General features: G+C 35.3%; 1 non-coding gene across 1 annotated transcript; it reads left to right on the top strand.

The window, feature by feature from the left end:
* Positions 1 to 14,685: 14,685 nt before the first annotated feature.
* LOC121210701 (small nucleolar RNA R71) lies at positions 14,686 to 14,792 on the top strand. Its single transcript, XR_005905815.1, has one exon. It is a non-coding gene; the product is annotated as a small nucleolar RNA R71 (small nucleolar RNA).
* The last annotated feature ends 31 nt before the right edge of the window (positions 14,793 to 14,823 follow it).

Raw genomic sequence — 14,823 nt, 5'->3', positions numbered from 1 at the left:
CTCCAAATTCTCACTATTTCACATATTTAACAACTATTTTACAACTTGTGCAAAATGGTCATTTTTGGTGTTTTCATGCTAACACCTTTCACAAAAGTTGTTTATAAGACACCCAAGACTTATTTTCATTCAAAAATAAAAAATAAAAACTCAGCAAACATTACAAACCCTTTCATGGAAAAACCCTACAGTCTTAATCATTTTGCAAAATAGCCCCTCATTTGAAAGCTCATGCTTCAAGGGTCTCAAAAGTACACAAATATTCAAGAAAAGCAATTAAAATCCCTTACTTGTGAAGACTTAAAGTTGCTGAAATTTTTGAAGCTCAAAACCCCAAAAAATGGCTGAAAATCGGTGGAGAAGAAATGGGAAATAGGATGATATCATCTTTCTTTTATTTTATTTCTATTTTAGTCAAATTAGCCACCAAACCCACCAAACTTGGACTTTTTGACCAAATTACCTCCTATGGCCGACAATGCACAATCTTAGGGTCTAATTTCCCTTTAAAGACCCTCAATTTAGGTTCTCTAGCTATTTGGCACTTTTAGCTATCAAAATAGGACTTTTGTATTTTATGTTATTTAGTCTTTTTTTCTCAATTTAGCTCACGAATGTCAAAATTAACTTACCAAATCTTTCATGCATTCATATAATCATTCTATAGCATCAAAATAATTATAAAATAATTTACTCGACTCTGAATTTGTGGCCTTGAGACCACTATTCCTACTAGGCCCTAAATCGAGTTATTGTAGTTGCAATGCTTATCTTGCTTATGTTCTTGATACAAAGGTTTCTGAATCGAAGATTGAATTAGTACCAGTGGTTTGTGAATATCCAAATTTTTTTTTAGAAGAGTTACTTGGGTTACCATCGATCAGAGAGGTTGAATTTGCTATTGAGTTAGTACCAGGAACATCACTGATATTGATAGCTCCATACAGAATAGCTTCGACAGAGTTGAAAGAGTTGAAAGCAGTTGCAAGAGTTAATGGATAGAGGTTTTGCATGACCGAGCTTCTCACCTAGGGTGTACCGATTTTGTTTGTAAAGAAAAAATATGGATCAATGAGATTGTGTATTGACTATCGTTAGCTTAACAAGGTTACAATTAAGAATAAGTATCCTTTCCTAAGAATTGATGATTTGTTCGATCAGTTGAAACAATAGTATTTTCAAAGATTGATTTGTGATCTGGCTATTATCAGTTCCAGGTTAAAGATTCGGATGTGCCGAAACTTACATTCAGGACCAGATACAGGAATTATGAATTTTTTGTTACGCCATTTGGGTTAACTAATGCTCCTATAGTTTTTATGGATTTGATTAATAGAATTTTCAGACCGTATTTAGATAGATTCGTTGTTGTATTCATTGATGATATTCTTATCTACTTTCGAGATGAGTCTGAACATGCTGAACATTTTAGTATTGTGTTACAAACTTTGAGAGATAAACAGTTATTTTCTAAATTCAACAAATGCGAGTTTTGGCTTCGAGAAGTTGGATTTTTAGGAAACATTGTTTCGATGGAAGGCATCAGAGTTGATTCGAGCAAAATTTCAACGGTTGTTGACTAGAAACCACCAAGAAACATTTATGAGGTCAGAAGTTTCTTGGGGTTAGTGGGCTATTATCGAATATTTGTTAAAAGCTTCTCAATGATAGCTACACCGATGACACGGTTATTGCAGAAAGATGTAAAGTTTGTGTGATCTGAGAAATGTCAAGTTTTAATCAATTTAAAGCACTGTTAACCGAAGCACTAGTTTGGTTTAGCCTGAGACGGGTAAAGAGTTTTTGATTTTCAGTGATGCGTCCTTGAACGGTTTCGGATGTGTTTTAATGCAAGAAGGCAAAGTGATAGCGTATGCTACCAGACAGTTAAAAACATACGAGAAGAATTATCTGACATATAACTTGGAGTTGGCTGCTATTGTGTTTGCATTAAAGATTTGGCGACACTATTTTTTCGGTGAAAAATGTCATATTTTTACTGATCACAAGAGTTTGAAGTATTTGATATCTCAGAAATATTTAAATTTGCAACAACGAAGATGACTCAAATTGTTGAAAGACTATGAGTTAGTAGTCGATTATCACCTGGGGAAAGTGAATGTAGTCACAGATGCTTTGAGTAGAAAATATTTGTTCATTTTGAGAGTGATGAATGCACGGCTGACTTTGTCTAATGATGGCTCAATTTTAGCTGAGCTAAAAGCTAAATCGGTGTTTCTTCAGCAAATTTGTAAAGCTCAGAAATATGACAATGATTTGAAAGCTAAACGAGTACAGTGTGAGTTAACTTCTGGTTCAAAGTTTCAGATTAGAACAGATGATTGTTTATTGTTCTGAGGTAGAGTTTGCATACCGAAAAATCCAAAGCTTGTACAGAACATTTTACACGAAGCACACAGTGGTTGCTTATGTAACAACTCGATTTAAGGCCTACTCAGAACAGTGGTTTCAGGACCACGAATCCAACATAGTAAAACTACTTTTTATTACATTTTTATGGTCTATGGTTTTATGGAATGATTTCGTGAAAATTTCGTTTGAAAATTTTGACGTTTGAGCACTCAATTTAGCAAAAAGGACTAAATTGTAAAAAGTGCAAAAGTTGAGTTCTACATGATAGAGGTTTCTAATTGTTATGAAATTTTAAATTGAAAGTCCTTAGATGGTAATTAGACCATTTGTTAAGTTAGTAGACAAAAATGAACATGAAGTAAGAGAAATTTATCTAGCACACGAGCGTGTGACTTGGCTGTGTGTCTTCAATTTGTTCTTGGGTGACAGCAGAGAGTTACACGGGTTAAGGAAACGGGCGTTTGTAACCACACGGCCTACCCACACAGGCATGTCCCAAGCTACACGGGCGTGTGGCTCTTAAAAATATGATAAATTTCTAAGTGTTGTAAAGTTTTCTAAAGTTCTCAGTTTAGTCCTGAACCACTTCCAATACATGTTTTGGGTCTCGTGGGCTCGTTATAGGGACGATATAATTGTATATGAAAAGTTTTAAATTTGGATGGAAATTTATGTCTCGATTTTGTATGATTTCTTGTGTATAAGTTCAATAATGCCTCGTACCCTGTTCCGGCTTAGAATATAGGTAAAGGGTGTTACAGCTTATCTGTTCATTCGGGGAGTACTAAGATGTACAGCAATCTAAAATAGATGTACTGGTGGTCAAGTATGAAACATGACATTTCTGAATTTGTGCCTAGACACTTGAATTGTCAACAGGTTAAAGCCAAACATCAAGTGCCTCCAGGAATATTACAACCAGTAATGATATCTGAGTGGAAGTGAGATGGAATTACGATGGATTTCGCATCAAGATTACCCCTATCTCCGAAAAAGAAAGATGTTATCTGGGTTGTTGTTGATCGTTTGACGAAATCTACACATTTCATTCCGGTACATACAGATTTTTCACTTGATAGATTAGCTGAATTGTACATTTCAGAGATTGTCAGATTGCACGGAGTGCTGGTCTCCATTATTTCGGATAGAGATCCGCAATTTACAACATGATTTTGGAAGAAATTGTAAGAAGCTTTGGGTACACGATTACATTTTAGCACTACATTTCATCCTCAAACCAATGGTCAGTCTGAGAGAGTGATCCAAATTCTCGAAGATATGCTTCGTTGCTGTGTTTTAGAGTTTGAAGGCAACTAGGAAAAATATTTACCATTAGTAGAATTTGCGTATAATAATAGTTATCAATTGAGCACAAAGATGGCACCGTATGAAACTTTATATGGTCATAAATGCCAAACTTCGTTGTACTGGAGTAAGCTTAGTTAGAAAAAGATTCACAGGGTTAATTTAACCAGAGAGACTGAAAAGAAAGTGAAAGTAATTCGCGACTGTTTAAAAGCAACTTCAGATCGACAGAAATAGTATGCATGTTTGAAATGTAAAGATAATGAATTTCAAATCGGCAACAGAGTGTTTTTGAAAGTATCACAGTGGAAGAAGATTCTTTGATTTGGCCGCAAAGGGAATTGAGTCTGCGGTTTATTGGGCCGTATGAAATTATAGAGAAAATAAGGCCAGTGGCATATCGACTTAAATTACCGTCAGAGTTGGAAAGGATTCGTAATGTGTTTCATGTATCCATGTTATGATGGTATAGATCAGATCCTTTGAATATAATTCTCCAACAGAGTTGAGATTCAACCTGACATGTCATATAACGAAGAACCGATCAGAATTTTGGCCCGAGAGATTAAAGAATTAAGAAACAAAAGCATAGATTTAGTGAAAGTTCTTTGGCAACGTCACGGTATTGAAGAGGCTACGTGGGAACCTGAGGAAGCCATGAGAAAATAGTACCCTAATTTATTTTCTGGTCAGATTTTCAGGGACGAAAATTTCTAAGTGGGAGAGTTATAACAGGCCATTTTCAGTAATATCAGAATAGTGGTTTCGGGACCACAAATCTAAAGTCAAAATATTTATTTAATTATTATTTTAATGTCTATAGCATGTTAATAGAGTCATATGAAAATTTTGTTAAGAAATTTTATCGTTTGCATGCTTAATTTGATAAAAATAACTAAATCGAGTGAAGTGCAAAAGTTGGGTTCTAATAGCTAAAGGTGTCTAATAGCTATAGAACTTTAAAGTAGAGGTCTTTATATGATAATCAGCCCATTAATGAGTTAGTTGATGATAATGGCTTGGTATTTTGTGTAATTATTAAATGTTTTAAAGGATAATTTTGGAAATTAGTAAATAAAGGTTAATTAAAATTAAACAAAAATTTTCATCATTTTCCATTATCTATTTTACAACCGAAAATTCAAGAGAGGAATCCATCTTTGAATGCTTCATTTGACCATCTCTATTTCTTCATTTAGTTATGAAATTTTGATCCTTTTTTAATTATTTCTATGTTTTTGGAGTCATTGTAGCTTAATCTAGCTAGCCCAGGGACTAATTTGTGAAACTGCTAAAGTATTTGGGTTTTACCATTAATAAATGTTTATGTGTTTTGATGTTTGATGATATAAAATGAATGGTTGTTGTTAGATGAACAAGTTTTGTAAAGTGATTTCTGTTGAAAATGTCGAATAGGGATTAAATTGAGAAATGTGAAAATTATGTGGTAAAAGTGTGAAATTGTAACACCCCAAACCCGGCCCTGACATTATGGCCGAATTCGGTGTGTCACATTGAAGTGTTTTAGCTAAAACCGTATTTTCATTGAAAACTCTTCTTAAAATAAAAGAAACCCTAATTAACAAAAAAAAACCTTTCAGTTACGAAAGCCTTATTTAAAACATTTGATTTTAAAAAAAAAAACTTAGTTGCGGAAATGTAGAAAACAACTATAATTTAAGAAATCCATGTTCAGCTTCTCGTGATTACATTGAAAATAATAATAATAATTCAAGTAATAATAACATAATTAAAACCTTATTACAATCTGGTCTGAACACACTTAAAAAGAAATAAAAACTTAAATGCTTAAAAAAAACCAAGTCTGAATTATCTTGCTAGCCGGCCACCCAGAGTCCCTCCAAACATCGAACCTTCTACTAAGCATCACCTAAAAATAAAATAAAAGAGGGGGTGAGTTTTCGCAAACTCAATGTGTATAACCCTCGATGAAAAACAAGCATTCAAAGAGAAATCATCAAACATGTAATGAATCCCATCCAAATTATCCATCCGCTACACACCAGCTCTATCCCCCGTCACACCATGTGGGGATATAGATATCGACCCACCCAGCCCACACACCAATGGTAGCCCGGTTACGGAACTACCTTTATTTACATATTGGGCTTTAAAAGTCGTCGGTGGATCCACGGTTGTCAGGAAACCATGCGATCCTCATATACTTCCTCCATTCCATTGTTCCCACCCTATATACAACCTAAGTAGAACATCATATGTATGCATGTCACATCTATAAAACTTACATTCAACACCTAAGGGTATTTTGGTCATTTTTGTCCTTAGGGGCGTTTCAATAATTTTCCCTTAATTATGGTTTTCAGTTGCATGGACCCGTTAACAAGTCCTGCGAGCTAAGATGAACGAATACTATGCCCCAGGTAGGATTCCAGAGAAGAGGAGGAGGGTCATTAAGACCGCTAAAGTACCAAGCTCTTTCTAGATCCAATCCTCGACATGCATATACCCATTGCCACACCTTAACCTTTTGACTTGTCCACAGTCGCAATATATTAATTAAGTCTTAGGTAGTTATCATATACTAGGCCCAAAACCCCTTACAGCGCCCAAACAAAATCACATGCCTGTATCTGGCCCATTAAGCCCAATCATATTCATATGACCCTTCAGGCCCAAATCACCTGTATATGGCCCATTAGGCCCAAATCACATTTATATGGCCCGTTGGGCCTAGTCACATTCATATTCATGCTCACATACAAATTCCTATAACATAGCATCAATATTCAGGTTTTTGCCTACTGTGGGCCCAATAGCCCATCGGGCCCATTTAGCCCTTTCTGGCCCGTATGGCCAAATCACAACCCAAGTTCACGGAATCGCCTGTGGGTCTCAAGCAACCTATTGGTCTCCCTGTCACGAGTGTTTGTGCACTTGCAAGACTACCATAGCCAAACTTTCGGCTTTTCGGCATTTCGGCTTTTCAGCATTTCAGCTTTTCGGCATTTCGGCATTTCGGCTTTTGCCGATTCATAGTGTGTGTGCAGTGTATGTACACACCTGGTAAGCAAGTGTGCTGAGATTCCCTTAGTCACCAACCTACAACGATCTCACCCTTCAATTAATTGCATGCCTAATACATATCTTTACTAAAACCGAAACCTCACCTTAACCTTACCTTGAACACTAATCCCTAATAGCTTTTCCTTGATCACGTACTCCTTAGATCTGAATTAGTCTTACTTATTAAAACCAGAATAATAGGTGACTCGTATCCAACACAAGTCCCCTTACCTTAACTATGACCATTCGGCCAACCAAGATCAAGAGCACTTACCAATGTCCCTCACCTCAGGAGAAAATCGGCAGAGATCCAAGGATTGAGATTCATTACCCAAAACCGATTAGAAGAATTGAGGGACTGTATACTTTATACTTGATACTTAACAAAAACCGATTATGAGAACAAAGCACTTACACTAGGCTTGACCGATTAGAAAGGGTACTGGCAGCACCAAGAGTATTCGGCCAAGAAAGTTTCTACCCTTGTGATTTGTATGGCAAAAGAGAGTTATTCGGCTTCAAGAAAGAAGAAGTCGGCTAGACTAAAAAAATAATCAAAAACCTGAGTAGAAGAAGAATAGAAAATCGACACAAGAAGAGAAAGAAAGAAGCAAGGGTTTTCGGCTTTTTGGATCTTGAAGAGAAAAGGGTTTCTGGTAACAGGGTGACAAAGATTTTGGCATTAGCTTGGCAACCTTGCATTTGGCACCTATTTATAGCCCCTATAGCCGAATTCCTCATGGCTAAATTCCCATTTCAGCTCTATCACTTCCCCCTTCTCATCTCCTCATTTTTCTCCCTGATAACTCCCCAATCTATTTCTTAATTTTTCTCTTCTGAACACTCCCCTTAGAGTCCATCTTCACCCCACTTCCAACCTTCTAGAAAGCCCAAAATTAAACTCCTAAAAATACTAAGCTAGGATTGAACCTTGGATCTCCTTGCTAGCCACTAACGCCACCTCCCTACACCCTAAGTGGCGTCACTTAGCCACTTCGCTACAAGGCTTTTTGATGTCATTTTCCCCTATTTTATTTAAAATCCCAACTACTCCCAACCCCGGGTTCTTTTAATAATTAAATTAAAATTCCTCCACCACAAAACTCGAACCTAGAACTTCTCCAACTTACCTCGACACTTCAAATTCCTTAAACCCTTAAAGCTAACATGTCATTTGTCATTTTCTTGCTCTCTTAAAAATTTTATGAGACCCAAAGCCCATTTCATCTAGGCCATAATTTGGGGCGTTACAAAAATAATGAAATGTATGGGCTGTTAAAAGTCTATATAGAATTCGGCTAGCATAGGTGTGGGTTAAATTGCGTGAATTTACATTTTTATGAGCTAGGGACTAAATCATAAAATAGTCAAATGTTTAGGGGCAAAATGGTAATTTTGGCATAATATGAAATTAGATAGAATAGAATAGAATAAATATTAAAGAAGTTAAATTTGATTATATGGATCAACAAATGCCATGTTCGAAATTAGATCGGGGGAAAAACAAAGTAGTAGATTGATCAGTTGATTTTCTCTGTATTAATTTGCGGTAAGTTCATATATTAGTAAGCTTTAAATTATATATTTTTACATGCTTAATTAATATAATTGGGATGATACGACACTACGGAAATTCTCTACGAGATATCATCAATTGTGTGGATCTCGGTTGAACCTTAGGAATAGATAGGATACAAATGAAAAGTCATTAGAGGTTACCGTGTTTTGGGTGCTGGTCCCATACGTTCTACTGGTGGAAAAGTTTTCTTGCATGTGTTGTGGTTACTCGTTAGCTTGTGTGAACAACATCGTGTAGCTACGTCTTGACCGTTAGCTTGTGTGAGCAGATCTAGTGATAATTCAAGAGTGAGCATATATATATATATGAGATATGAGATAGAGATGGTTTTGACGATGTATTGGCACTTAGTGTGCGAGATACTCGAGTATCCGATATAATAACAAATGGTTCAACGGGCACGGTTATGTTCCGAGAATGTCTGAGTTTAATATGAACAAATACAGGTATGTATGTGAATCATGTAAGAATTGAATCTATGAGAATTGTGATTTCATGTCTAACTTTATGGATGAATGTGTGTTAGACTTATATAGTAAATTGAGTTGCATTAAGCTATGTTTATTTACTTTAAATGTGATTAAATGGTAAGCTAAGTTTAAGGTTATACAAACTTACTAAGCTTAATTGCTTACTTTATTTACTTTTCCATGTTTTATAGTGATTCGGAAGCTCGCTCATTTTGGAAGTTATCGGAGATTGCATCACACTATCAAACTCTTATTTTGGTACTTTTGGACTTTATGTATTTTGGTTATATGGCATGTATAGGTTATTTGCCTAATGGAAGCCTATATGGTTTGTTATGTTTTAGCCACAAATGTGGCTTGACAATGGTATATGTTTTGATATGTAAATAGATGTAAATGGTCCTTTGATATGTGGTTTATAATTGCTATGTGAATGTCTCGTTGTGAATTGGTATTTAAGGTAGTAAATGGTTGAAATTAAGAATGTATTCGCATGCTAAGTTTTAGGCGAGATAGTGCATATATGTAATTGACCATTTAGGTAGTTTTTGGAGGTGATTTTGGCATGTTTTAAAATGATCATTTGAAATGCCTATGAACTTAGAATTGATGGTAATGAAATTGAATGATATAGATTTGGTTGTGATTGGTTTGAATGCCTATTGATGATCTGGTCATATTCTTTTTGGTATGTGTAGGTTGGTAACACATTGGGTGAGAAATAAGGCTTGGAAAATGGCCTATTTTTGTCCACACGGATAGAGACATGGGTGTCTGTCTCAGCCGTGTGTGACACATGGATAGGTGACACGGCCGTGTGTCCCTTGATACTTATTTCGAAATCAAGTTAGTAGCTTCACATGGCCTAGCACGCAGGCGTGTGGCACAAGCAGTATACGTTTAAGTTTTCACACGGCCTGGCACATGGGTGTGTGAGGCCACTTCGAAGGGTACACAGCCTGGCACACGGGCATGTGGTCTGGCCGTGTGACCCAAGTTAGTGAGTTATACGAGGTCAGACACGGGCTGGGACACCACCATGTGATCCCATTTCAAATGTCCACATATTCTATGACACGGGCATTTCTCTTGGTCGTGTGAGACACACGGCCTGGCCACACGGGCTTTTGTCCCCTACACTTTGAAAATTTTCCATGTTTTTTTAAAAATTTCTTAAGTACTCGATTTAGTCTCGAACCACTTCTAATGCTTGTTTTAAGCCCTGAGGGCTCATGTTAGAGACTATATGACTAAATTTGTATGACTTTTGTTTGGATATGAGAAAAGAATATGAAATGAATGATTAAGAGATAAGTCCGGTAATGCTCTATAACCCTATTTCGGTGACGGATACGGCTTAGGGGTGTTACATTCCAAGCTTCCTAAAAACAAACATAGGCATTAGGTTTATGCTTGCACCAAAATCACATTATGCTTTGCCTACATAGTGATTGCAAATAGAGAAAGGTATAGTAAAACTCTCTGGATCCTTCTGTAACATCTCAAAATAGGGCCTAAATGGAATAGTAGTTGCGAAACCACAAATCTGAGATAGAAAAGTTTATTTCGATTAATTTTTATGATTTACCGAGTGATTAGAAGCATGTGGCAGAGTAATGATAAGAAATTTTATAGATTGCATGTTTAATTTGCCTATGAGGGCTTATTTGCAGAAGTTGTTGTAACAGCCCGATTAAGGGCCTAAACGGAATGATGGTTTTAGAACCACGAATTTGAAGTCGAAAAATTTATTCCGATTAAGTTTTAAGGTTTATTTATTGATTAAAATATTGTGTAAAAATATCGTTAAGTAATTTTACTGATAAAGTGCTTAATTGGACTTTTAGGACTAAATTGCAAAAGTTGCAAAATATGTGTTCTAATTCATAAGTACTTGATTGAAATGGGGGTTTAAAGAGGAGGTCCTTAAATGGAATTAGACCATTATATTTCGTTTGGACAAAAATGGCATGAATAGGACAAAATTTTAAAGAAAGGCCTTAAGGGCATTTTAGTCATTTGGTAATTAAAAGAAATAAAAAGCAAAAATAAAGCTAAAATTGACTCATCCTTTTCATGGAGGCCGAAATTAGCATGGGGTAAGCCATGGCTAGGGTTTTCAAGCTTTCCAAGCTCAATAGTAAGTCTGTTCTAGCCTCGTTTTTTAAATTCTTTAGAATTTTGAAATCCCGGTAACTTGATTAAGCTTATTCTAGCAATAATTTAAACTAGGGTTCATATTTGGAAAAATACCCATAGGTGAAATGTGTTTATTTTGATGTTTTATGGTAGAATATGAAGGCTGAAATTATGTTAAACAACTTTTGCTAAGTGTTTTTAAGCAAAAATAAGTAAACTGGCTTAATCGGTAAAAGTTGTTATTGTTCATAACTATGTGTTAGATTGAGAATTTGATGTTGCCATAGAAGTGAAAAATGATCAGCATGTCATAAAACATAAGAATAAGGGATGAATTTTAATTCCCAAGCCTAGGGGAAAAAGTGTAAATATGCAAAAGTTTAGGGGCAAAATTGTAATTTTTCCAAAGTTTGAGTTAAGGACTGTTTTGAATAGTACATTAATTAAATAAGTAAAATATGATGTTTTAGATCCCAGAAAATGAGATTTGAATCTAGAATGGGAGAAAAATCGAAAATCTAGAAAGTTGGTAAAATGGTCGTTTTAGTATCGAGGTAAGTTCATATGTATAATAAGCATTAATTTATGCATGTTTCAATGTAAAATTGATATATTTACTATGATTGCCGAGGTGTTGAAGGTAAGTATAATTATGATGATTTAAATGTTTAATATTAATTCGACATGGAAATGAGAAAGTATGTAAGTTTGTATGTAAATAATACATTATCTTTATTAAGTTTTGTATTTCAGCATATTTTATGTATTGTAGCTGATTTTTGAATCATAATTGACTATTGGAAGTATGTAATCAAGTATTAGAAAGAGAGAGAAATCCCGATTGAACTTTCGGAAAGATTGGATGATACAGATGGTATGTAGCTAGGTCACATGTATGGTGCTGAGTGCACATCATGTGTACAAGAGAGCTACGGGATATATGTAGCTAGGTCACACGCGTGGTTCCAAGTGAAGGACACCATGTAGACAAGAGAGCTACGAGATAAACTGGCTAGGTCACATGGGTGGTACTAAGTGTTCACCATGTGTACAAGAGAGCCAAAATTATGTGTACAATCGAGCTAGGTCACATGAGTGGTGCTAAGTGAAGGCCACTATGTGTACAAGAGAGCTTCGATTTTAAAGGTGGGCTGTGTGCGATACCATCGCGTATCTGTTATTATTCCGAAGTGTTCAACTGGGAAATTGATTAAATGAAATTGTGTATGACTTTGTGATGATCAATGTAAGTATATACGTGTGTAATTTATGAGCAATATGCTCGATATGTGATTGGAAATTGGAAAGATTGTTATGGAAAAGTGATGAATACAATTGAAGTGTGAAAGATCAAAATTGACAATAAAACTGTTCTGGATAGTTGCAGTGATGTGAATCTAAAAATTTATCAAAAATAGTAGAAATTGAATCAAAGACTGAATGAGATATCAAATTAGATCTTAATGAGTCTATTTTCATATAACAGAAACAAAGCAAGCAAAGGTATTCTATGTTATGAGATATTTAAGTTTTTGAGAGATTGGTTCAGAATGACTACGTGATCCCCAGTTCTAACTTGGAAAAATCATTAAAAATTGTAAAAAAATAATTAAGGGATATAATTTATATTCTTAAAATCCTTAATGAGTCTAGTTTCAAATGAAATAAACAAGAGCATCCTTTGAATTCTGTACGAGGAGAAAATTGATTCGTAGTGAAGAGTGATCAGAACAGTTGAGCAGTGAAATAGGGGTAACTTCAATGAATAAACTGTACTAATTGGCTAGACCAAAAATTCTGAAAATTTTATGGTAAGAATATATATGAATCTAGTTTCAGGGAAAATTAACAGTTTGTAATTTGGAGTTCTGTAGCTCCAGAAATAAATAATTTAGTTGCAGGTACTATGCTAGATAGCTTATTTTGAACCTGTTTATGATTGTAATAGTGAAAGTATGTGTGTTTGTGATGGTAATATTCCGAGAACATATTGTGACCTTGTTTAAAGTATGATAATGTATTGTTTATTAATATTTACATACTTACTTACTAAGCTATAATGCTTACTCCCTTCCTTTCCTTTTTGCTATAATGTCGAAGATGTTAGCTCGAGTTGGAGGTCGCCGAAGGTTAAATCACACTATCAAACTATTGATCGATATATAAAGGTTTTAAAGTATTTTAAGTCTTTGGCATGTATGGAGACTCTTTTAATTGTTATTAAGTTGCTAGGAATTGGCTTAAAATACTAACCTATGTTATTTGAAGGTATCTATTGCATAAAGTCATTTAATGTAGACAGTCTTGATTATGTTATTAATTAAATGATGCAATTTATGAATGTGCATGCTTGTCTATGTGTGTGGTTGAATTAAAGCATGATATGGGCCTTGTAAGCTCTTTTTAAGGGACTGCTTGAATGTGTTTGAAAAAGTTTTAAATTAGAGTGAAATTATGAATCAGTTTTTATACGATGATTAATGATTAAGTCCGGTAATGCCTCGTACCCTGTTCCGGCGTCGAACACGGATAAGGGGTGTTACACCTTCAGTTTTGGTGGCAATTTGTTTTTGTGCATTGTTGTGCACCCTTCAGTGAGAGCATCAGTTTCAAATTCACCTAACCTTCGCTTCTTTGATAAAATATCTTTCATTAACTTTACGCAGTTAGGCATTTGCTCCAATGCTTCCACCAATGGTATATTAGTATGTAATTGTTTCAAAACCTCTAGAAATTTCTTGAATTGAACATCTTCGTTGGATTTTTGGAACCGCTGAGGAAAAGGTGCTGGCAGCCTTCCTTCCATTTGTCTAAATTGTTTTCCCGTGGCATTTTTATCAACAGTACAAGTTGTATCTACTTCAGTATTTTCTTGGTTGCTATTTTCCTTTATAGCTTACTCTCATACTGATTTGAAATTCTTTTCATTTTCAAAAGTTGAAATTATTTCTTTAGTAATGGTGTCATTCACAACTCCTGGTAGTTGAGTACCACTTCGTAGTGTAATGGCTTTGCACTATTCCTTCCCTAGAGATCGAGAACTCTTTGTGTCATTTGGCAAGCCTCTTTACTGTCTAGAATTCAATGTAGTGGCAATTTTCCTTACTTGGTTTCCCAAAGCTCTTAAAGATGCAACCTAGCTTTGAATGATAGCATCATTCTTGGCTATATTCCTTTTCAATAAAGCTTCCATAGATGAAGAACTTGAAGCTAAATTTTGCTGGGCATTTTGCCATGGCTAAGAGTGATTGTACCCAGGTGGTATACTTATAGCATTCTATTAAATGGCATTACTGGCATTTCCCACCCCTTGATTACTCTAACTGAAATTAGGATATTGTTTCCACCCGGATTGTGTGTGATGGAGTATGGGTTGTTTTTGCAATTAAAATTCCCCATGCAATAAACTGAGGCTGGGTTCGATGGGCATTCATCAAAGACATTATCTTTTCTATAGTAAACACATGCTAACTCTACTGCTTTCATTTCCTCCACTAAAGATGGCCTTTTCAGTGTTTTAATCATATTTGTTAAATATGATACCTGAACAGTTAGAGATGTAATTGCATCAAGCTCCATTTCTCATGCAATTCTTCTGCCAGTTCTAACTCTGGTAGGGGGTATTGATAATCATTATTTGCTATCCTTTCAAGAATTTTATAAGCCTCATTGTATGATTTATCAAGTAAAGTCCCATTGGAAGATGCGTCGACAACCATTCTTGGATGAGCATTCAATCCATTGTAAAATATTTCCATTTGCGTCCAATGCTAAAAACCATGCATCAGGCATTTTCTCAATAGCTCCTTGAATCGCTCTGATGCTTCATATAATGTTTCATCCTCATATTATCTAAACGATGTAATGTCATTCCTCAACTTGGTATTCATGTTAGGAGGATTATATCTTCAC

The sequence above is a fragment of the Gossypium hirsutum genome, chromosome A11, assembly GCF_007990345.1.
Source record: "Gossypium hirsutum isolate 1008001.06 chromosome A11, Gossypium_hirsutum_v2.1, whole genome shotgun sequence".
NCBI lineage: Eukaryota > Viridiplantae > Streptophyta > Magnoliopsida > Malvales > Malvaceae > Gossypium > Gossypium hirsutum.
The sequence above is the reverse complement of the archived record's forward strand: the minus strand, read 5'-3'. Positions and strand labels throughout refer to the sequence as shown.